Here is a 24,741-nt window from a genome sequence, read left to right as displayed (position 1 = left end):
AGTGGGTTGGTGGCTCGTTAGTTAAGTTCAATGTCAATGTCAATGGAGTCAAAGTCACCAGTAGGGAGTTGTATAAAATGAACTGTCCTGGTGGGAGATCAGCATCGCCTGTTAGTTTCTCTTAGGAGGAGAGAGCCCCATCACAGTAGAGATCAGCCAGAGCATGTAAGTCTACATCATGCCAAGTTTTGAGCTCCGCCATGGAAGTAAGGGCGGTGTTTCTAGGTGTGCCCATCACAGCTAGCACTGGTGCATAAGTGGGGGGGGGTGGGGTGGTGGTGTTGTTACTGAACATATGAGGTGGAGGCTCCATCGGTAGCAGCGATGTGCCACTCCCAATAACAAAGGGTCTGGCATCTTTACTCAGGTGATTAGGTGAAACAAGTGAAGAATACGTGGCAGTGTTCAGGGCAGCAGCATAGTGGCTGTGTCAGATAACTGCAGGTCGGCTAGCCATTTAGCCACCCACTGGAGTTGAGATGCAAGATAATATTGTTCTAGGTTCTTTACCACAAGGTTGTCCGGATCCAGGGGCGAGTATAATTTCGTCAACACCACTCTGCATCGCCCAGCTTTCGAGATGAATTGCCTAATCCGTTTCTCCAAATCTAGAAAAAAAATAGTCGGGATATATATAAGTAGGTTGGAAAAGTAATACAAAAAGCAAGGGAGGGCCACCATTTTCATCAGGGCATACCGGGCCATCACTGATAACGGCAGTGTCTGCCAAAAATACATCTGGGATCTAATAGTTGCGCTCGGGGGGTTGCCATCAGACAGGTCCACTGGAGAGTGGTATATGAGAATGCCCAAGTACTGGAACATCCTGGGTTGCCAGGCTATTGGTGCCCCGGTGAAGGTAAGGCATGCGTCCGTTAAGCCTGGTGTGAAGGGGAATAGACATGATTTTGCCCAGTCGAGTCGTAAGCCATACAGCACTGCAAAAGCGATGCAGTGCTGCTGCGATTGTGTAAGGGATATTATGGATGTCTCTGAGGAACAATAGCTGATCTTCCTCATAAATTGATATAGCGTGTAGACCATCACCCAGTGATATGCCCCAGGTCTCTCCTTGACACCGGAGCTCTGCAGCTAGCGTCTCTGTTGCTAAAGAAAAGAGTAAGGGGAAGAGCAGGCAACCCTGCCGGGTGCCTCTGTGATCAATATTGGCTCTGGGATAGAGGAGCCAGTCTTGACCCTAATCAGAGGATGTGTGTATAACAATTGCGCCAGGCCCAAAAAACGAGATCCAATGCCATATCGTTGCAGTGCCTCAATGTGAGAAGTTGGCCTGGTAGGGGATGTTTCCAATTCTGGAACCACCTACTACCTGACCAAACAATCCCTTATGGTGTCTGGTTGTAAGTCAACCTTATTAGACAAGCTATCCTAGGGGTAGCATGGACTAAGCAGCCTAAAGGCTTAACTTAAGAGGTCGTGTTAAGCGAGCTGTTTTACCACATACAATCCTGTAATACCAAATGAAAGGACACCACACAAGTATATATTATAAAAATATATGTGTTTATTACTAAAAACAATCCCCAGTATTCTTTATGAATAAAGGGGCACAAGCGTTAAATCAAAAGCACTGTTTAAACATACAAAGTTGCACAATTATGGATGAGGGCAGGGGGCCACTCAAACCATATACTAAACAAGTGGTATAAGAGATGCCACTCGAGCAGTGGTTAGGCCTAGGGCCTAGGGAATCGCTGGGAGCAGTCAGGACAAGCAATGCTGAAGTCGGGAATGGCCCTCGGGATTCGGGAGATGTGCGGAAAGCGCACGCATGCACCAATGTTAACCAATGGTGCGTAAAAGTTGTAAAGTTAAAGTTTAAGGACACTTCCGCTGAACCTAGAGGAACAAAACGTAACACACAGACCCTAGAGATGTGCACCAGTGTGGGAACACCGGCGGAGCAAAGTTACCTCACCCACAGGAAGTGGGTGCACAGGGTCGAAGAGGCGTCGGGTTTTGACACGCAGGTTCTGGGCGCTTGAAGCTGAAGACGCTGCAGGCGATGTGAAGGAGAAGTGTCCGGTGGATCCAAGGGTGGATCTGAAGTGGTGAAGACCTGAAAGCAGAGGGGACAGTGTTCAAAGTCACTGGCCAGTGACCACCGTGGAACCAGATTGGAACCAGGCAAAGTCGGGTGCAAACAGGTGATGAGGTGTTGCTTCTCTCTGCAGCCACGTGGACACGAAGAGGTCAAGGACGTCCAGGAGTCGATCACGAGCTGTCCCTCGAAGGCTCTAGCTGATGGCGGTGTCGGCAACTCGATTGAAGCAAACAAGCCTTGGCTAATGCAAGCCACGGGGAAAGTGAAAAAGGCTTATTACTCGGACCAGCAAGGTCAGAGCGGGTACTCCTTTCTACAGGAGCGAGGGCAGGTCTGGAGCAACCAGACCCACAGTGTAAATCGTAGGTTTCGTCGCCAAGATGGCCGCTGACCACGTGACAAGCGGCCGGGATGGCGAGTCGAGTGGCACAAAGCAAAAGGGCCCCACGCAGATCGTGGAGATGCTGGAGGGCTGATCTTTGGTGCAAATGCTGCTCGATTGTGGGGCTTCTCAAACCCCAAAGCACAGAGTCGAGGGTGCCTCGGGTGCTGCGCAGTCAGCGTCTCGGGGGTCTTTCAAGATGTCCGCTCCCACGTCTCTCGGTGCCTCCACGGGTCCCTTCTTTGCAGGGACTGTGGATCGGGCTGGGAGAAGTCTGGGAAGCTGGGTCTTGTTAGGCTCTGCACTCGGGCTCCGGCGGGAGGCGGCCGCAAAGCAGACGTCGAGGTGCTGGGTGGTGCCTGTGTTCACAGGGTGGCCCCTCCTAGGCCACAAGGGAGATTCTCTTCAGTCTTCTATCATCAGAATGTCGAAGTCCAGTCGTCTTCTTAGTTTAAAGGTGATTTCAGGATGATCTGATGTGCATTGGCACTGCTCCCACTCTTATTCCAATCTGGGGGGCGTGATTACCTGCTAGGTCCCTCCCTATGGGTGGGACCCAGGAAGGGGGTGGATACACCCCTTTCCTTTGATCCAGGCCGCCCTGGCATGAGGGCTGGAGGGCCCCAGAACCGGTTTGGCCGGATTATGCAAGGGGCAGCCTTGTGCGCCCCAGGCAGTGTCTGGTTTCTTTCAAACCTCCCTGCTACAATCCACTATCTCCTGTCTGGAGGGCGGTGACACCCTCCTGTGACAGGAAACCCTTTGTCCAGGACCCCTTTGGCTGAGTTTCGGTCAGCTGCAGGGGTCCAGACATTTGTCTGTGGCAGAGGCATCCATTTTGTGGATCTAAGGTCTTTGGAGAAATCAACCGCATTAAAGCAAAGTAACATGTCTTACCCCTCTAGAGGGGTGGAATGCTATCCCCGTCGCCAGAACTGGCGAGGGGATAGTATTCCAAATCGTATGACACCTTACACGACATGTTTTGATAAAGCCAAACCAAAGTTGCTATATAACCGCGAGGATTATAAGGCACTTAAGAGTATATGGTATGGCATTATCCTGAAACAGCTTAGGGAGTTGTTCCCGACAGCTGCAGACAGGCTCAGCTCATGCTAGAGCTCCATCTCACATGAAACCACGCACTCTGCCTCCAGGATTGATGAGGCCTTCCATAGGAGTGGCTCACAGGTTAATATGTGTCCAGATATAGGTTTAGATATAGGTATACTATATCTAAGCAAGGGGTGATTACACCACCTTACCCCAGCTGAGTGATCAGCCAGTTGTGTCAATTTAAGAACCAGCCAGGGGTGGCAAAAGATATGCTGCAGCCCCTGGTAGGCCTTGGTGGCCCCTATGCCCTGGGCACCTATAGTGCATTATACAGGGGCTGACAAGGGGTCCATTTCCAATTGGGGTATGTACCTAGAGTACATGGAATCCATTTTACAGAGAGAGCAGATGGCCTGGGGCCCTGATTAGCAGGGAACCAGGTCAACTAAGTCAAAAAACCAGCTAAACACAGGCGAAAAAAATCCGGGGTAACCATAGTCAGGTAGCCACCTTCCTACATAACCCCCCCCCAAACGAAAGGAGATAAGGCTATCCTTGGCCAGGTAAGCCTATATTGCCTGAGTGGCCATATAAGGAAGTACCTGCACTAGCATGGGTACCCCCTGTCTCATGGTCCACTAAGCAGTCCCTCACCCTTGGGGTATTAGAGGGTCTCCACCATAGGGAATCACTACCTTGGGTGTGTTTATGCAAAGTTAAAGGCTGGTTTGGATATGGAGTATTGAAGTGAGGCTCTACTAATTTAGGGCTTAGCTTCCTCCAATTATCTTCCACCATGTGTGCCTTTCTCTCTTTAACTGAGTTGCACTGTGCTCTCAGGGTCAACCTCTGGCTACCTAAAGCTGGAGGCTGGGTCCCTCTGTTTGGCTTGCTGGAGGGACAGTTCAGGTTTGGGCCCTTTGGGTCCCAGGTTTGGCTGTGCCCAACAGAATCCATCTGTGGGAGGTCCCTAACTGTTTTTAAGTGGGCTCCCTCAGGAGTTTTTAAAGTTTTCACCTTACTAGGGCTACTAGTTTTGGTGCCCCTAATCTGTTGATGGGGGTGCTTTATTTGACAGGGGGCCCTCTGGGTCTCACTGTCCTTCTTGTCCTCTGCAGCCCTGGGCTGGCTAAGGCAAGGGAGAGAGGGGCAGGTTACCTGCTCCAGACTGGGTCCCACCTGAGAAGGGTCCACTGACATCAGAGGTTCTGTCAGGCTAGGCCCAACCACCTCTGGGGCAGTTCCTTCATCAGGGGTAAGATCAGTTCCCTGAGGAGGCTGATCCTGTCCTAAAGTCTGGTGAGGGGGAGATTTCTCTTCCTCCTCCATGCTCTCAGTTTGTGTGGAGTTATCCATCATTTCAGGCTTCACAACACACATATCAGTTTGAGTTTGGGCTGTGGCCATCACAGCCCCACCAACCTTTTCAGGAGGAGACTCAGTTTGGGTTTCTGCTGTTATCATAACAGCTTTGCTATTCTGTTCAAGAAGAGCTTTTGCTAAAGATGGGGCAGAGAGTTTCTCAGCCCTACCAACCTTTTCAGGAAGGACATCTTGGATTGGGGCTGTAGCCATTACAGCCCCACTAACCTTTCCATTGGAATTTACCATTCTAGAATGGGTTTCCTGTTCAACCTCAGCCCAGGCTGAGATCTCCAAATCATTACCAAGTAGGCAGTCTACAGGCAAGTTTGGTGACACTGCCACTCTCTTTGGGCCAATGACACCTCCCCAGCTGAGACTTACTACTGCCATGGGATGATTTGTTTGGATTCCATCAATGTTTGTAACCTGGTATGTGGCACCAGGTAAAAGTTGCTTAGAGGGGACTATGCCATCAGCCACCATGGTGATGCTAGCCCCTGTGTCTCTAAAAGCTTCAACTTTCAAACCATTGATGATGGGTTCTTGTCTATACTTGCTCAAAGTATTTGGGCAAGCAGAGAAGTTGGCAAACCCCATGCCAGTCTCATAAACAAGATCATTGGGTGATGGGGACCTGGATAGGCCAGGGTCCACCTGAGCTCCAACAGTAAACCCACCCAGATTCCTGGGTGTGCTTCCACTTCCTGGGGGATTACTGCTGACAGTAACAGGAGGTGTTGAAGCTGGCTTTGGAGGTATATTTTCTTTATTGTTATTCTTGGGACAACAGTTGTCTGTTTTGTAATGCCCCACCTGTTTACAGGCATAACAATAAGGCTTTTTCTCAGTTGAAGAAGTGTCTTGGGACCCACCCCCATTCTTGGAGTTTTGGGGCCCTGGGGAAGTCTTTTCTTTATTTTTATCCCCACCCTTATCTTGAGGCTTGGTAGACTCCTTCTTCTGGTTACTGTCCTGATTCTTAGGCCTAATCCTGGTTCTGACCCATTTGTCTGCCTTCTTTCCCAATTCTTGGGGAGAGGTCAGATCAGAGTCCACCAGGTGCTGGTGTAAGAGCTGGTTCTGACAATTACTTAGGATCTGCTCCCTCATAATCAAATTATACAATCCTGTAAAGTCATGTACTTTGCTGCCATGTAGCCAACCCTCCAGAGCCTTAGTTGCACAATCTACAAAATCAGTCCAGTCCTGAGTCTGTGTCTTCTGGGTGTCTCTGAACTTCAACCTGTACTGTTCAGTGGTTAAGCCAAACCCATCTATCAGAACACTCTTCAGGACTTTGTAATTGTTTGCATCCTCATGTCTGACAGTGAGGAGCTTATCTCTCCCTTTCTCTGAAAAGGAGTACCATAAGATTGCTGCCCACTGTTCCTCAGGAACCTGCTGTACCATGCAGGCTCTCTCAAGAGCAGTTATCCACTTGTGGATGTCATCCCCTTCCTTGTAGGGGGGCACAATCTTTGTCAGGTTTCTACTATCATAGGACCTGGGTTTCTCTTTAGGAATATTGCTGCCACCAGTGGCATCTAAGCCACACAATTTTTGCTCTCTTGCCAAGGCAAGTTTAGCTTGAGCCAAGGCTACCTCCTCCCTCTCTATCTGGAGTTTGACAGCCCTCATTCTGGCCCTATGTTCTAGCTTTTGAGAAGCATTCATGCCTCTCTGTGATTCTCTGGAGGCACTAGAAAGATGAGAGTCTCCTGAGGGAGATCTCACTCTTCTGTTGCCTGGGAGAATAACATGTTGGGTTCTGGGGAGGTGCTGGCCCTCTCCATTCCCCAGTAGGTTCAAGTTGGCCTGGCTAAGCCTACCAACTGGAACCTGGCTACCCTGATCCTGTACTTCTAAGTCCTCAACATCTGAGTCCTCATCCAAGTCATCATCATCCTCCTCTTCAGGGGGATCAACTACAGGGGGGTTCCCTCCATTTCCTGTGTCTAGGGAAGCTGCTTTAGCCTTCTCTAAGTCATCCTGTTCTAGGATTTCTACCAGGATTAGGCAGGTGGGGCTTCTGCCCCTTTTTAACCCTCTTGCTTTGCACAAGGCAATCAAGTCTCTGCGGGTTAATTTGTCATATCCAAAAGTTGCCTGGGTAAGGTCAACTGTCACAGGAGTAGACCCTGAGGCTTTTCCTGTGTCAGACATGGTTACTAGTGAGGTGTAAGTGGTGCACTTACCTACACTAAGTGTTTTCCTACTGGACCTTGCTAGTGAGTTGTAGTCAGGGGTGTGCTACTCCCTTCAACCTACAACTACTAAGTTCAGTAGAACTTAATATGCTAAGCTTTTGATTTTATATGTACCTAGAGGTACTTGATGTGATCTTTCAATTTGATATAAAGATTGCAATGGTAAAACAACAGCAAGCTCAAATCCGCACCGCTGCTCACCAATGTGAGAAGTTGGCCTGGTAGGGGATGTTTCCAATTCTGGAACCACCTACTACCTGACCAAACAATCCCTTATGGTGTCTGGTTGTAAGTCAACCTTATTAGACAAGCTATCCTAGGGGTAGCATGGACTAAGCAGCCTAAAGGCTTAACTTAAGAGGTCGTGTTAAGCGAGCTGTTTTACCACATACAATCCTGTAATACCAAATGAAAGGACACCACACAAGTATATATTATAAAAATATATGTGTTTATTACTAAAAACAATCCCCAGTATTCTTTATGAATAAAGGGGCACAAGCGTTAAATCAAAAGCACTGTTTAAACATACAAAGTTGCACAATTATGGATGAGGGCAGGGGGCCACTCAAACCATATACTAAACAAGTGGTATAAGAGATGCCACTCGAGCAGTGGTTAGGCCTAGGGCCTAGGGAATCGCTGGGAGCAGTCAGGACAAGCAATGCTGAAGTCGGGAATGGCCCTCGGGATTCGGGAGATGTGCGGAAAGCGCACGCATGCACCAATGTTAACCAATGGTGCGTAAAAGTTGTAAAGTTAAAGTTTAAGGACACTTCCGCTGAACCTAGAGGAACAAAACTTAACACACAGACCCTAGAGATGTGCACCAGTGTGGGAACACCGGCGGAGCAAAGTTACCTCACCCACAGGAAGTGGGTGCACAGGGTCGAAGAGGCGTCGGGTTTTGACACGCAGGTTCTGGGCGCTTGAAGCTGAAGACGCTGCAGGCGATGTGAAGGAGAAGTGTCCGGTGGATCCAAGGGTGGATCTGAAGTGGTGAAGACCTGAAAGCAGAGGGGACAGTGTTCAAAGTCACTGGCCAGTGACCACCGTGGAACCAGATTGGAACCAGGCAAAGTCGGGTGCAAACAGGTGATGAGGTGTTGCTTCTCTCTGCAGCCACGTGGACACGAAGAGGTCAAGGACGTCCAGGAGTCGATCACGAGCTGTCCCTCGAAGGCTCTAGCTGATGGCGGTGTCGGCAACTCGATTGAAGCAAACAAGCCTTGGCTAATGCAAGCCACGGGGAAAGTGAAAAAGGCTTATTACTCGGACCAGCAAGGTCAGAGCGGGTACTCCTTTCTACAGGAGCGAGGGCAGGTCTGGAGCAACCAGACCCACAGTGTAAATCGTAGGTTTCGTCGCCAAGATGGCCGCTGACCACGTGACAAGCGGCCGGGATGGCGAGTCGAGTGGCACAAAGCAAAAGGGCCCCACGCAGATCGTGGAGATGCTGGAGGGCTGATCTTTGGTGCAAATGCTGCTCGATTGTGGGGCTTCTCAAACCCCAAAGCACAGAGTCGAGGGTGCCTCGGGTGCTGCGCAGTCAGCGTCTCGGGGGTCTTTCAAGATGTCCGCTCCCACGTCTCTCGGTGCCTCCACGGGTCCCTTCTTTGCAGGGACTGTGGATCGGGCTGGGAGAAGTCTGGGAAGCTGGGTCTTGTTAGGCTCTGCACTCGGGCTCCGGCGGGAGGCGGCGGCAAAGCAGACGTCGAGGTGCTGGGTGGTGCCTGTGTTCACAGGGTGGCCCCTCCTAGGCCGCAAGGGAGATTCTCTTCAGTCTTCTATCATCAGAATGTCGAAGTCCAGTCGTCTTCTTAGTTTAAAGGTGATTTCAGGATGATCTGATGTGCATTGGCACTGCTCCCACTCTTATTCCAATCTGGGGGGCGTGATTACCTACTAGGTCCCTCCCTATGGGTGGGACCCAGGAAGGGGGTGGATACACCCCTTTCCTTTGATCCAGGCCGCCCTGGCACGAGGGCTGGAGGGCCCCAGAACCGGTTTGGCCGCATTATGCAAGGGGCAGCCTTGTGCGCCCCAGGCAGTGTCTGGTTTCTTTCAAACCTCCCTGCTACAATCCACTATCTCCTGTCTGGAGGGCGGTGACACCCTCCTGTGACAGGAAACCCTTTGTCCAGGACCCCTTTGGCTGAGTTTCGGTCAGCTGCAGGGGTCCAGACATTTGTCTGTGGCAGAGGCATCCATTTTGTGGATCTAAGGTCTTTGGAGAAATCAACCGCATTAAAGCAAAGTAACATGTCTTACCCCTCTAGAGGGGTGGAATGCTATCCCCGTCGCCAGAACTGGCGAGGGGATAGTATTCCAAATCGTATGACACCTTACACGACATGTTTTGATAAAGCCAAACCAAAGTTGCTATATAACCGCGAGGATTATAAGGCACTTAAGAGTATATGGTATGGCATTATCCTGAAACAGCTTAGGGAGTTGTTCCCGACAGCTGCAGACAGGCTCAGCTCATGCTAGAGCTCCATCTCACATGAAACCACGCACTCTGCCTCCAGGATTGATGAGGCCTTCCATAGGAGTGGCTCACAGGTTAATATGTGTCCAGATATAGGTTTAGATATAGGTATACTATATCTAAGCAAGGGGTGATTACACCACCTTACCCCAGCTGAGTGATCAGCCAGTTGTGTCAATTTAAGAACCAGCCAGGGGTGGCAAAAGATATGCTGCAGCCCCTGGTAGGCCTTGGTGGCCCCTATGCCCTGGGCACCTATAGTGCATTATACAGGGGCTGACAAGGGGTCCATTTCCAATTGGGGTATGTACCTAGAGTACATGGAATCCATTTTACAGAGAGAGCAGATGGCCTGGGGCCCTGATTAGCAGGGAACCAGGTCAACTAAGTCAAAAAACCAGCTAAACACAGGCGAAAAAAATCCGGGGTAACCATAGTCAGGTAGCCACCTTCCTACACTCAAACACAAAGATCCCAGCTTCATGGGATCCTTGTCGGTTTTGGGGAGGGAGACAATCAGTGGCTCTTGCTGGGAGGTGGAGAAGGTAGAGGCAGTGCGGGCTTCCTTTATACAAGAGTTTCAGCCAGGGAGCAACTAGTGGACCATAAGCTTCATAAAATTCGGCAGGTAAGCCGTCGGGACCCAAAAGAATGGTTTCTTGTTTTTCAAACTGTGTATCAGGGTCATCCAGTTATGTTCGCTGCTCAGGAGTGATTTGAGGGAGTGAGATTGTGGAGAAGAATGTACTAAGTTTATCAAGGTAATGTAATGTAATATGCTCTTATATAGCATCTGTCACCCGACGGGTATCCTGGCGCTGAGAGAGTTAACCTTGATGATAACTACATACTACTGCAAGGCAGGTACTGGACAGATGGGGGCAAGAAAAAACTGTATGTTACTCCTCTCTTGGGAACAGCCAGGTTTTCAATTTGTTCTTGAATTGCACAAGATTATCAGTCTGTCTGATATCCATCGGGAGGTTGTTCCTTAATCGGGAGGCCACCGTACTAAAGGCTCTTCCTCCTGTTCTAGCTCTCTTAAAATGTCAATGAATTTCCTAGATAGGCTGGGGAGGAGCGAAGATTTCTCGCAGGCGAGTACCATGAGAATTTCCTCTGTAATGGTTTTGGACCCAATTCATGAACAACTTTAAAGACAACGTAGAGAGACTTAAATTGTATTCTTTGCTGCATAGGCAGCCAATGTAAGTCTCTCAATGCCAGAATTGTAGAAGACCTGTGTTGTCGATTTAACGCCAATTTGGTTGCTATGGTTTGGATCCTTTGCAACTTCCCTTTCAAGTAGTTTGGAGCTGCAATAGTCCAGCCTGCTCATGATAACACTCCTCACTATTTCTATTCAAGCCGAATTAGGAAGTAGTGGGAGTATCTTTCTTAGGGCTCTAATTAGTCAGCCACAGTGTTCAACTGATTTAAGGATGTGTAATGCCGGGTTAGTTCATGGTGTATATCGTGTTGGGTGTAGAGTAAGGCTCCGGTGGTAGAGCGCAATGCCATGATAGGGGAGCGGGATTCATCCTGGAAAATGAGCCAACATAGTCTCTCTTTCTCTGCACATGTTTGCTAATTGGAATGTCTCCTTCAGGTCATGTACGGCTTGGGTTTAGTTACAGAGAAGTGTGCGTTCAATGCGAGTAAGATCGCTTATGCATATTCCACTGGTACCCATGCAGTGTCCGCTTATAGTGACCTTGAATGCGTTCCATTCGAGAAGTTGTGTGGATGCAATGCAATTGATATGCTCAAAATATTCGGTTATGACTGTACCTAGGGATGCCCGGAAAGGAGGATCCTCTAGTGCCCCCGGCTGCAGTTGCCAAGTGGGAACGGCCGGGGTACTGGTATCCCATTACAACTGTAAGTATTGTGGGTTGTGGTCACAATGAGCCCAACCTTAATAGTTGGTTTGTAGAATTGATGGCAGCAGGTTAGTTGTACTGAGTATCCTGTCCAGTCGGACATGCAATTGATGTGGAGCAGAGAACACCCTCGCTGTAGCATTGCTTTGACGCCAAATATCAATCAACTGCCAGTGGTGGAGTCAGTCACGTAATGTTATGTTAACTGGTGTTTGTATAGCGCATAATCACCGACAGGTCGCTTAGCGCTTAGAGAGAGTGGCCAAGGACCACTGCCAGTTGCAAAACAACGCATGGCATCTGTTTAAATTGTGTCCAGAACCTCCCTGAACAGGAGTGTTTTGAGCCGTTTCCTGAAGGGAGGAGTATGGATTCCTTGCGAAGGGGATCAGGCAGTTGATTCCAGAGTTGTGGAAGTAGGACCGAGAAAGCTCTGCCACCTTTGGATGCTGTTTTGAACCATGGATAGGCCAAGCGGCCAACCCTGCATCAGTGTAAGACCCGGCACATAGTTCCCAAGGCTTTCATTAATATAAACTGGGGCTAGGCCATAAATGGCTTTGTGGGCAATGCAGAGACCCTTAAACTTTGCTCTCTGCTTAATGGGGAGCCAGTGCAACTTGCACAGCAAAGGGGTGGCATGAGGTCTTCTAGGAAGCCTGAAGATCGTAACGCTTGTGTGGGTCAAGGCCTGGCTGGAGGACACGGTTGAAGTCGCCGCCTATGAGCAAAGGAAGTCAGCTCCATCGGGAAAGGCCTGACAGTTCGTGCTGGACTGTTCCCATTGGGCGCAGGGTCAAGACTGATTTGCATATGGCTGGGTCCAAACTGGAATGGCATGGTAAGCAAAAAAACGATGGATTTAGGCCCAGATCTCTGTACTGGGGTGAATGTATGACATTGTTCTGCATTCTGTCTATCAATCGTTTTTTTTCTATCAGGAAATCGAGTCAGTTTATTGAGGAAAAGAGTTTGTTCTGAATTCGGTGTATAGACGAGCTGATTAGCACCTGTCAGCCATCTAGGTGTCCCCGCACAGAAACAGATCGATCCTCCGCGTCAATGTCAGATTTGTCTGCTACAAACTGTGTCCCTGGCGTAATCCATATTAGGGACCCTCTAGTGTAGGTGGAAAAATGTGTGGCAAACAGCTGACCACGCCAGCGTCTCTGGAACCTAGTGGCCTCCGGGAGTGTGAAATATGTCTCCTGTAGGAGTGCAATGTGGGTGGAGCGTCGTCTGAGGTATGAGTAGATGAGAGTATCTGGGTGTAGGCGTATGGATGCCCGCACGTGTCATGTTAGAATATTAGTGGGAGCCATTAGTGTAGTTGAAGAGGGTGGCACTGCCGACAGTTTCATAGCGGCCAGAAGCGCCCCATATAAACACAGTCCAGTACGCATGTGTATGCGTGGGGTCGGGCTCCTCCAAACAGCGAAAAAGAACATACCTGAACAGTTATTAACCAAAAAGCAAAAGCGGTAAATAACATCAGAGCAGAGGAACAACGTGTATCCGCTCAAACTATAGTCCGGCTCAACTATTGAAAAGGAAGACAGTACCTTTGGGAGAGTTGGGGCACAGGGAGCCTAGTAGGAGGTGCCCCTATCATGTTGAGGGAACAGGTATTAGCAGGATATATATTGCGTAGCAATATTTGTGACACAGCAGTTGAGTGCAAGTTCAGCACAACATCATATTAATTCAAAATAGGAAAGGAGATTGCGGTATCTAGCTTTTACCTACTTCGTACATACATCGATGTAAGGCAGTATTGACCATAAAACAGTGAGTATTGTTAGTAAGCAGCAGCAAGGGTTCCTCAATGCTGCACATTAACGGAGTTCACCTTAAATTATGTTGTCTGAAGCGAGCAGCAACTGAGAGGACTTAAAGGCGGTACCTATTACAAATAGTTGTGAGGTATCATAGTCCCAATCTGTAGGTACATTTAGTGTGTTCAATGCAGTGCGTCGTCAGGGTAGTGCTATATGTGCTGCAAGACCACGAGCGGAGGGCCTGCTTGCATACGCCAGTATGACCTGGGGGAGGCTCCATGTACTGCCTGCATCTTTACTTGACACCAGTGAGGTCTGTTCGGGTACTTCCAGGAGTTATGGCAGTATCAGAAGTAGAAGCAATGTTGTCACAGTATAGTAAGATGCACGGGCCTCCAGAGCAAGCAAGTCAGTTAGGTGTGACCCCAGTCCCTGTGGCTGTCCAGGTGAGATCCTCAGCAGGGTTTCCAACTGTTCTGCAGGATATTGGGAAGTTCTATACCTCCAAGGCCCAGTCTAGTTGTGGAACAAGACGCGAGACAGAGTCTCAGCCACTTCCACTGCATTATCCCAAGAATGGAGCGCTGCGGGGAAGTCAGCGAGGGAAGGTGGTTCCCTCTTTCTTACAGCGTTATTCATACTGCGCAAAACTTCGGATATAGCCTCACTCAAGACTCAACACAGCAGGCATGTAAATATTATGGGGGCCTCAATGATCCCTGAAGGCTGGGTGCAGCGGTAGGCACACAAATCCTTTAATCTCCAGCTCAAACTCGCCTCTGCAGAAATCTTACCCGGCTACAGATAGACATCAGCGCGGCCGGTGGAGGACCTTACATCCTGACGCTCTCCCAACAGCGCTGCTGAGCCAGGTGCCACAGGCCCCCTGCGGTGTCAGTTGTTTGGAGAGGGCAATTAGGTGAGCACAATTTTCTGCACCGGTGTCCAGCGGCGTCCACTTTCCCAGCCACGCTCCTAGAGTTTCTCCTGTCTGGTTCAAGCTGCACCCGTACTCTGCTCAAACCCGCCTGGTCTCCGCTTCCGAGGGCGTCAAGAGCGACTAGTGGTAAGGGACCCACACTGCCCGGTGGCACAGCGGGGCAGTCAGTACAGTGTGCCTTGCAGGTTTTCACGGCATCCGCGGCCGCACTCCAGCAGCACACTGCACTGTTCTTAGGCCACATATGTCGGCAGCGCTGCCCCTACCATCACCAGCTCTCACAGGCTTCCTGGCAAACAAGGGGGCCGCGCCGCAGCTCTCCAGGACGAGAGGAGTGCATTCTCCTATGTTTCAGTGTCAGATGGTACTCTAGCAAGCAGATAATTGCCGGATAATCGTGGCTTGTGGCAGAGCCTCGCTAAAGCACGTCCACCATCTTGGCAATCCATGCCATGCCCCCTGGTTTCAGGCCCTCATTATACATTTCTGCCAATTCCACTTTGGTTGGAAGTCCTGATTGCCCTAGATTGGGCTAGGATTACCTGGTACGCCTGTATTTTGGCACACTACATTTGACTACCTCTACCTTTTCTGTACTGATTGGATCTACTCTTGTAGCAAGGTGGGCAGGTCCTCCACTCCAATTTGCATCCACTGCAGTTACATGCTTCGAGATTGAGTGGTGCTAGTCAGTATCTTTCTACCTTGCTGACAAAGTCGCAGATTTCATCTTGGCTGCCAGGAAACCCACTACAAAATCCATTTATGTAGTTCACTGAAACAAATTTGCTTAATGGTCCAAGTCAGAAGGTCCAGCTCTACCTTTCAAACATCCTTTGATTCACTTTGCCCATTGCACCGCAGCGTCTGGCAGTGGTTCGAGATGAGGGTTATTTGGCTGCCCTATCTCATCAGCCATCTTACTGATCATGCCCATTCTTATGGTGGTATCTGTATTTCCAGTGTATTTCTTTCCATGCTTTTTCCCTCATCCACATCCTTACCAAGGAGGAGGAATGACTGCGTATATTGGATCCCACACATGCACTGTCCTATATCGACCAAACACAACTGGAGAGAGTAGATCATCCGTTCGATCTAGGCTTTGTTGGAGCTAAAAGGGCAAGGTTGTGAGTAAACGCACCATTTTCACGTTGGGTCAGTCTTTGTATCACTGTCTGGTATGCCCTGGCCGATAAAGGTCCTCCAGGCAGCATTCTTGCCCACCAAAGCTCTCTCTGGAAGAGTTCTTGTCGCCGACATCTTCTGGGTAGCAACATGATTATGATCTGTTTAAAGGATGAACTGGCGTAAGTAAAGAGAACCACGAGGGGACCGTGTTTGGAGTATTGAAGCAATTGACATCTAATGGACCCACTGTTCAGGTACAGAGGTCTCAGTTCCTGGTGTGTTTGGGTGAATACTCACTGCATGCCAGAGAGTGGACCAAACCCGGGATGAAGCTGCTAGAGGCAGTTTTGGAAGTGCTGAAGCATAGTAAATAAGGGCGAGGTGAGGGTCTTTCATTGGCTAGGCGAATATCATCCCGACCTTGTTGATTGACATCTTCATCAACTCTTTCAAAGGGATCACAGTTTCCTTTGAATTCGTTTCAAATTGCATTGCGCCTGGAAAGTAAAGAGTTAAGTGCAATGCCAGTATTTCCTCAGGGCACAGTGTTGATGTGTTTGACCATACATTCAGCTTGAACTAAACAACCATAACGTTTCTCGTGCAGCTTGTTATCCTGAGCTGCTGCGGGTTTCTTGGTTTTGGGACTAATATTATGGAGTTAACATATGCTAGGAGCTTTATTTGTGCATTGTTATAAAACGAACATGACCAGTTTTTATATAGAACAGTGGAGTTACCCTGTTGGGAGTGCCTCGGGTGCAATGTATTTATTGCCGAGCTTCTTCCCAGCCAGAGCCCCAAGGAAGCACATTAAGCAGAGATCAAAGGGAATGGGATTCTGTTAACAACCCTCTGACGCCTGTACAGACAAAGTGAAAGAGAAAGCAGTTCAGCTACTGTTGGACAGGCCACGTGTAAGGCTGGCTCCCTCCCCGCACGACCAGGCCCGAGCCCCGCTCCTCAGGTGTTACACGCAACAACAACCCGTTTCCCGTCTCCTATAAGGCCCCTGCCCCTGAACATCTCACATCAGGGGCCCGATTCCCTACCGGCCCCCTCGCCCGGCCTGGGCGCCATCTTGGACACAGCACCACGAGGCCGCGTGGCCTCCGATCAGCCCTGACCCTGGGCCTGGCCAGGCCCCGACATCCCGGCACCACCATCCACCCAGGAGGTGAGCGGACTACTTGGCAGGTCAATGGGAGAAAGAGGTGTCGATGGCTCTCCCCCACCAAGTGCCGATCGCCCCCAGCTCCCCCAGGCGCTGGCTCCACCCCCCTGCTGGGTGTCTGGACTCCCTCATCCCGGGCCTCCCGACCTCCCAGTGAGAGGGTCCGGACATCAAAGGGCGCCAGACCTATAACTGGGGCAGCTCCGGAGCAGGAGGGTAGTTGTATCCTGGAGTCGAGAGACGCAGCGAAGAACTCAACCTTGACGGACTACTGGCGCTGCCGTAGCCCTGCCTTGCACACTACCGACCTGCCGCTGGCGCTGCCGCGGCCCTCTACAACCTTCGTCGTCATCGGGACCTGCTGGCTCCGCCGCGGACCGTCGTTATCTTCAACCACCCTGGGACCTGCTGGCTCCGCCGCGGCCCGAACATCTAGAACGCCGAGCTCGAGGATTGTGAGCTAATTCACCTACCACCATATCCCCCAGCGTGGTAACGAGACTGTCCCGCTACCCCCTAACCCAACCAAGAGACTAGAATAGAGGGGACCTCGGAGTCCAGACCTCCTTGTACCATCTCACCGTTCTTAAAGAATTGCTTATAAAGTAACGTTGAACCTTATCCTGGTGTGGTGTACGTCAGTGGGGGGGGAAGTTATTTGCCTGTACGATCGTCGGAGACGGCTCTCCCCGGAGACCTCTCCTCTTATCTTCGGCCGACCCTCCCGGTCTGTCTAACATTGGTGGCCAGCGACGGGATCCGAATCAACGCATAATCGTACAGAGAGTAACTCACCCCACGACAAAACCACAATGTCAACCAAAGAAAGCGGATCCACCGAAAAATTCCAGATGGAGAAATTGGAAGAATACAACCATCGTGAGTTGAAACAATTCTGCATTGAACTAGGTATCGCTACCACCGGTCTGAATACTAAAGACGATTTCAAGCACGCCATTGAGTCATGGGCAGAAACTGGGGCCGTCAGACCCCCGGACCAAAATATCGCAGCAACAGAGAAAGACACAACGACTCCCGAGGAGCGAAGAACGGGTCTCTCGCCAGATGAAATCCAAGAACGAGAAAGAAACCGACTGCATGAACTAGAAATGGCCCGGCTCAAAATGGATGGCGAACTCAAATTAGCCGAACAAAAACTAAATCTAGAACATCTGCGGCTCCGAGAAGAACGGGAAGAGAAACAGAGACAAAGGGAGCTCAAAGAGAAGAGACTGGCGTATGAACACGAACGCAAACTAGCTGAGCTAGACTTACGCAAGCAGAACAAAGAATTAGGAGTACCCGAGCAACCACGCACCCCGGGGGCGACAGAAAGGAAGGTACACATCCCCAAGGACGTCGTTCGGGAATATTTCCGAGAGGACGACATACAACAATGGTTCAAGGCCTACGAGATCGCTATGACCTCCCACCGGATCGATCGAAGCGACTGGGGAGCCGGTCTATGGGGGAGGTTCGTCAATGAGGGCCGCGATGCCCTGCTACAGCTCCCAGACCATCTGATGACCTCCTATGACCACATGAAAGCTACCCTCCTCACCCGCTATGGACTCACACCCGAAATGTACCGCCAGAGGTTCCGGAACTGCACCCGGATCCAGGGTACAACTTGGGTGGAATACGTGAACTATTTCAGCCGGGCCTTCGAGGGGTGGATCAAGGGAAGCAACGTAACGACTTACGAGCAACTCTTCAATCTCATGGTATGGGAGCACCTATCGAACAACTGCTTCGTCGAGCTCAGGCAGCACCTCCTCGACAGTAAATTAACTGATCCACGACAGCTCGCCGCCGAGGCTGACCGGTGGGAAATTACCCGAGTGGGCCGAACTGGGCCCCATGAACAGAACCGGAACAACCACGGTCAGCACCGTCCCCGAGGAGGAGGGGGGGGCCAGGGACGAGGACGAGACAACGCCCCGGCCGCTCCCGCTACCAGCACCCCCCCCCCCCCCGGCCAACCGGGGCAACACCCCGGCGCGGCCGGGATACAGAGCCAATGTCACGTGTCACCGATGCCAGCGAGTCGGCCATTACGCCAACGACCCGAATTGTCCACAGAGCCAGACTCCGAGACCCCGCCAGATGGCGGCCGCCGCCCTGGGGGAAGAACAAATCTCCGAAGAAAACGAGGAATGTGAGCAAGAACACCAAGAATGGGAACCAGCCGCCATGGTCCTAGCGTGCCTAGGGGGAAGAGACATGGTCCCGCGGGTCCCCCTACCCGCCAACACCCGGAAGTACAGTCAATGGGTGAACATTAATGGACACCGGGCCGAAGCCCTACGTGACACCGGGGCCAGTGTCACGGCCGTCCGATGTCACCTGGTGACCCCAGAACAGATTCTGCCGAACGTCCTCTGCCCTGTCCGTTCAGCCGACAATTCGGAGAGTCTATGTCGGATGGCTCGCGTCCCCTTCGAGTGGGGAGGAGTCTCCGGCATATTGGAAGTGACGGTCCGAGATGATGCCCCCGTAGACTGCCTCCTGGAAAATGATCTCGAGAGTTCCCCATGGGCCGCCGTAGAGAGGAGAGAGCACCTGGGGATGTTGGGCATCCCGGACTGGGCGTGCGTAACCACCCGGTCCATGGCTGCCCGTGCCCTCCCCCGACCCGAAGAACCTGAATGGCCGGCACCTCCTCCCCCGGTCGCTCCATACACCGACCGTGCCGTCCCCCCAGAACAAACTCCCGAGGGGCTCGTCCAGCCTCAGGACCTTCCCGGACTGGATCAGTGGCGTCAGGAGGGGGGGCCCACCCAAGAACAGTTTCGCCACGAGCAGAAGGCCTGTCCCTCCCTCGAGGGACTCCGCCAACAAGCCCTCGCCCAGAGTGCAGGGGACACCTCCGGAACCCATTGGGTCTATTGGGACAATGACCTGTTGTACAGCGAACAGAGAATCGCGGAGTTAGGGGCCAGTCGAGTACTAGTGGTGCCCCTCCGCTTTAGAGACTTCTTACTAAATCTGGCCCACGATGTCCCCCTGGCCGGCCACCTGGGTCAGGATAAAACCTACAGTCGCCTGGTGACCCACTTCTTCTGGCCCAAGATGAGGAACGACGTACTCCAACACTGCCGATCTTGCCCCACGTGCCAGGCCAGCGGGAAGAGCGGCCGCAAGCTTAAAGCACCTCTGCAACCTTTTCCAGTGGTCACCACCCCGTTCGAGAGGGTGGGGATAGACATTGTGGGGCCCCTGGACCCCCGTACAGCACAAGGACATCGGTTCATCCTAGTACTGGTAGACCACGCCACCCGCTACCCCGAGGCTGTTCCCCTGCGCACTGTGACAGCCCCGGTAGTCGGCCGGGCCTTGATGGGGATCTTCTCCCGGGTGGGCTTCCCCCGAGAAGTCGTCAGCGACCGGGGCACAAACTTTATTTCAAAATACATGAAGTCCCTCTGGCAACAGTGTGGGGTCACCTACCGATTCACGACCCCCTATCACCCTCAACGGAACGGACTGGTTGAGCGGTTCAACCGCACGCTCAAAGGGATGATTGGGGGGTTGGAAGAGCCCCTCCGTCGCCAGTGGGATGTACTACTACCGTGCCTTCTCTTTGCCTACCGAGAAGTCCCCCAGAAGTCCCTCGGCTTCAGCCCTTTCGAACTCTTGTATGGACACCCGGTGCGAGGGCCGCTCAGCCTAGTCAAAGAGGGCTGGGAAATGCCCCCTCTAAAGAACCCTCCAGATGTTTTCAAGTACCTCCTAACCCTCCGCAACCAGACCAGACGGTTCAGAGAGATGGCAAAAGCCAACCTGGAGGCCAGTCAGGAGGACATGAAAAGATGGTATGATCAAAATGCATCCTCCATCGAATTTGAACCCGGCCAACAAGTGTGGGTAATGTCTCCCACCGAACCATGCGCCCTGCAAGACAAATGGACGGGGCCCTTCAAAGTAATCGAGCGCAAGAGCCCTGTCACCTATCTCATCGATATGGAATCTTCCCGAAACCCTCTCCGGGTCCTCCACGCTAATAGACTGAAACCCCACTTTGTACGCTCCGAACTCAGTCTCCTGATGGCAACCGACAATGGAACCGAGGAGGACTCCGAACCCCTCCCTGACCTCCTACGGTCGCGGGAGAAGGACGGCTCGTGGACGGGGTCCGACTCTCGGAGGCCCTTACCCTGGAACAGCGCCAAGGCTGCCGAGTCCTCCTGCTACAGTTCGCCACCCTGTTCTCCCTCACCCCAGGGGTCACCCCCTGGTGCTTACACGACGTGGACACTGGAGACAGTCCCCCTATCCGCCATCGGGCCTACCGCGTACCAGATCGGGTACGGGCCTGCATCCAAGAGGAGGTGGCCAAGATGCTCACACTCGGGATCATCGAGCCCTCAGACAGCCCCTGGGCCAGCCCAGTGGTACTGGTCCCCAAAGCGGCCGCCCCCGGCACCACGCCGGAGCTCCGGTTCTGCGTCGACTACCGGGGCTTGAATGCGGTCACCCGAACAGACGCACACCCCATCCCCCGAGCAGATGAACTAATCGACCGCATGGGAGCTGCCCGCTACCTCAGCATCTTCGACCTAACAGCGGGCTACTGGCAGATCGGTCTCACACCCCGGGCCCAAGAACGATCTGCATTCTCTACTCCTGATGGCCACTATCACTTCAAGGTCATGCCCTTCGGCATGAAGAATGCCCCAGCAACCTTTCAGCGGCTAGTAAACCAGGTCCTGGCAGGACTCGAAGAATTCAGCGCCGCCTACCTGGACGATATCGCTGTGTACAGCCACCACTGGTCCGACCACCTCCACCACCTCCGAGGGGTACTACAGGCCCTCCAACGAGCTGGCCTCACGATCAAGGCCAGCAAATGCCAAATCGGCCAGGGGTCCGTGACTTATCTCGGGCACCAGGTGGGAAGCGGTCTGGTGGCCCCTCTGCAACTCAAGATCGCTGCCATCCAGTCGTGGCAGCCCCCCATCACCCAGACCGAGGTCCGCGCCTTCTTGGGACTCACCGGCTACTACCGACGGTTCGTGAGGGACTATGGCAGCATCGTAGGGCCCCTCACGGAACTCACCTCCAAAAACCAACCAAAGAAGGTCAACTGGACTCCAGACTGTCAAGCGGCCTTCGAGAAACTGAAGGCCGCCATGTGCTCCGCCCCGGTGCTCCAGGCCCCCGACTACAGTCGGGAATTTATCGTCCAAACAGATGCCTCCGACCATGGCGTTGGGGCAGTCCTTTCCCAGCTGAACCCCGAAGGACTTGACCAGCCAGTGGCTTTCATCAGCAGACGGCTCCTGGCCCGAGAACAACGCTGGAGCACCATCGAGAGGGAGGCCTTCGCCGTGGTGTGGGCCCTCAAAAAGCTCCGGCCTTATCTCTTCGGCACCCACTTCCGGGTCCAAACCGATCATCGACCCCTACAATGGCTCATGCAGATGCGGGGGGAAAACCCGAAACTACTACGTTGGTCCATCTCCCTGCAGGGGATGGACTTCACTGTGGAACATCGACCCGGGCAAGACCACGCCAACGCAGATGGCCTGTCACGCTTTTTCCGCCTCGACGAGGAGAGTCCCCAAGAGGATGGGTGACTCTCCCTGCCTTCAGCTGGGGGGGACGCATGTTGGACAGGCCACGTGTAAGGCTGGCTCCCTCCCCGCACGACCAGGCCCGAGCCCCGCTCCTCAGGTGTTACACGCAACAACAACCCGTTTCCCGTCTCCTATAAGGCCCCTGCCCCTGAACATCTCACATCAGGGGCCCGATTCCCTACCGGCCCCCTCGCCCGGCCTGGGCGCCATCTTGGACACAGCACCACGAGGCCGCGTGGCCTCCGATCAGCCCTGACCCTGGGCCTGGCCAGGCCCCGACATCCCGGCACCACCATCCACCCAGGAGGTGAGCGGACTACTTGGCAGGTCAATGGGAGAAAGAGGTGTCGATGGCTCTCCCCCACCAAGTGCCGATCGCCCCCAGCTCCCTCAGGCGCTGGCTCCACCCCCCTGCTGGGTGTCTGGACTCCCTCATCCCGGGCCTCCCGACCTCCCAGTGAGAGGGTCCGGACATCAAAGGGCGCCAGACCTATAACTGGGGCAGCTCCGGAGCAGGAGGGTAGTTGTATCCTGGAGTCGAGAGACGCAGCGAAGAACTCAACCTTGACGGACTACTGGCGCTGCCGTAGCCCTGCCTTGCACACTACCGACCTGCCGCTGGCGCGGCCCTCTACAACCTTCGTCGTCATCGGGACCTGCTGGCTCCGCCGCGGACCGTCGTTATCTTCAACCACCCTGGGACCTGCTGGCTCCGCCGCGGCCCGAACATCTAGAACGCCGAGCTCGAGGATTGTGAGCTAATTCACCTACCACCATATCCCCCAGCGTGGTAACGAGACTGTCCCGCTACCCCCTAACCCAACCAAGAGACTAGAATAGAGGGGACCTCGGAGTCCAGACCTCCTTGTACCATCTCACCGTTCTTAAAGAATTGCTTATAAAGTAACGTTGAACCTTATCCTGGTGTGGTGTACGTCAGTGGGGGGGGAAGTTATTTGCCTGTACGATCGTCGGAGACGGCTCTCCCCGGAGACCTCTCCTCTTATCTTCGGCCGACCCTCCCGGTCCGTCTAACAGCTACGATTTGAATCTAAGCAGTAGAACCTCTCAAGACGTCTGATAGGTGGGTTCGCCTATTGCAGCTTTCATGAATTGTAGATGCTTATGGCTACAGTACCACCCATTCATCTCTTCTGTCCTTCTTCCTGCATGCTGCAACCCACAAAATGTCTGTTTGATTGGAACAGTCAAACTGAGCCCTAGAATAGTTTTTTTAAACTACATAGCCTGGAGGAGGCTGGAAGGGATATGGTGCCTTTAGGTGAGAATTTAGGTTTCAAAGAGTTTTTGGACACGCATTAGTAGGCTCAAGGACCCAGTATTAGACCTTTGGGTGGTGGTTGTTGAAGTGGTGCACTTCATTCAGTTTTTAGCTCTTCCTAAAATATTCCTATTATAGTATAGTTCACTTTTTAACATTTTAATTGAACGATCGCTTGAAGGTTGCATTTGGAGAAAACTGAAGTCATTACCAAAGCTCAATTCACTGTTGCAATCGTGTCAGAGGCCTAAAACTATTACCTCCCCAAACTATTCAGCAAATTACAGAATGCTGCTGCAAGCGGAGGGAGGTAACGGCTCTGCAAATTAGACCAAAATCAGATGACAAAATAGAGCATTCAGAGGTGCTCATGGAACCAAAACGGTATCGCCTTCACACCTGTCACCAAATCCCCATGTCGCATGCCACGCACTACATTACTGAGTGCAATATGAGTAATTGATTATTGTCCACCCGCTGAAACAACTGTGTGACTCGCTCTTTACTATCACTTGAAAAACGAGTAACAGTCCCACCCACTTATGTGAGGTTCGGTTGTGACGATGCGGACACGTCATCTGCTGCTTGCAAAGCAGGAGTGGAAACCTTACACACTGAACCTCTAAGGCTTACCTTTAAGGTTATGAATGTCAAAGGGCGTGGCCAATGTACATAAGGGCGTGGCTTAAAACAGATAAGCTAGAAATCAGTGCCTACTACGGTGTGCTGCCTGACTTGTATTTTGCTGTTTCTGTCATTGCATCCAGATATAGGATACAAGTAACATCATAGCTTCAACAAGTCGGGACAATTGGCTTTGTCAATGGTTGTTAATTGCATAAGATAAATAAGCAGCATCTATGGGTAGTATACAATATTAAACAAGCATTGGCATAGCCAATAGGTCTCGCCTTTGGAGCCTTATAAGTGTTTAGCCATGCGACAGTTGATGTTGTTGCACCAAGGGTAATTGTGCTGGTTAACTAAACACTTATAAGGTCCCAAAGGTGAGACCTATTGGCTATGCCAATGCTTGTTTAACTTGCCTTCAGCGGCCTGCACCTTACAGCTTTAACTGCTAGTGCTGGGTAGACTCTCTGGGCAGGAATACAGCTTCTTCCTGCCTCGGGAACTGAAGCAGAAAAAAGAACAGCTGGAGTTTCTGCACTGATGAGCAGGCTTCAGCTGTCAGTATCTTCCCTTTTCCACACTAACTCCCATATTTTCAAAAGATGGGGTCAGCAAGACTCCTGCATCCTCCAGCCTTGTAACAAGAAGGGAAATAGCAAGGTGACAGCTTGATTGACGGGTAGCCCTGGGTACTGCAAGGATTGCAGCAAGAGTACCAAATGCTACCACTACTTTTGATGCTGTAGTGCATCACTAATGGGAAGGCCCAGAGACCTGG

At 51.9% G+C, this 24,741-nt stretch overlaps 1 protein-coding gene across 1 annotated transcript in view; it reads left to right on the top strand.

The window, feature by feature from the left end:
* Positions 1 to 24,741, top strand: part of NSF (N-ethylmaleimide sensitive factor, vesicle fusing ATPase) — a 657,569-nt gene that overhangs the window by 133,087 nt on the left and 499,741 nt on the right. The window lies entirely within an intron of this gene.

This window comes from Lissotriton helveticus, chromosome 5_1 (assembly GCF_964261635.1).
Source record: "Lissotriton helveticus chromosome 5_1, aLisHel1.1, whole genome shotgun sequence".
Lineage (NCBI taxonomy): Eukaryota > Metazoa > Chordata > Amphibia > Caudata > Salamandridae > Lissotriton > Lissotriton helveticus.
The sequence above is the reverse complement of the archived record's forward strand: the minus strand, read 5'-3'. Positions and strand labels throughout refer to the sequence as shown.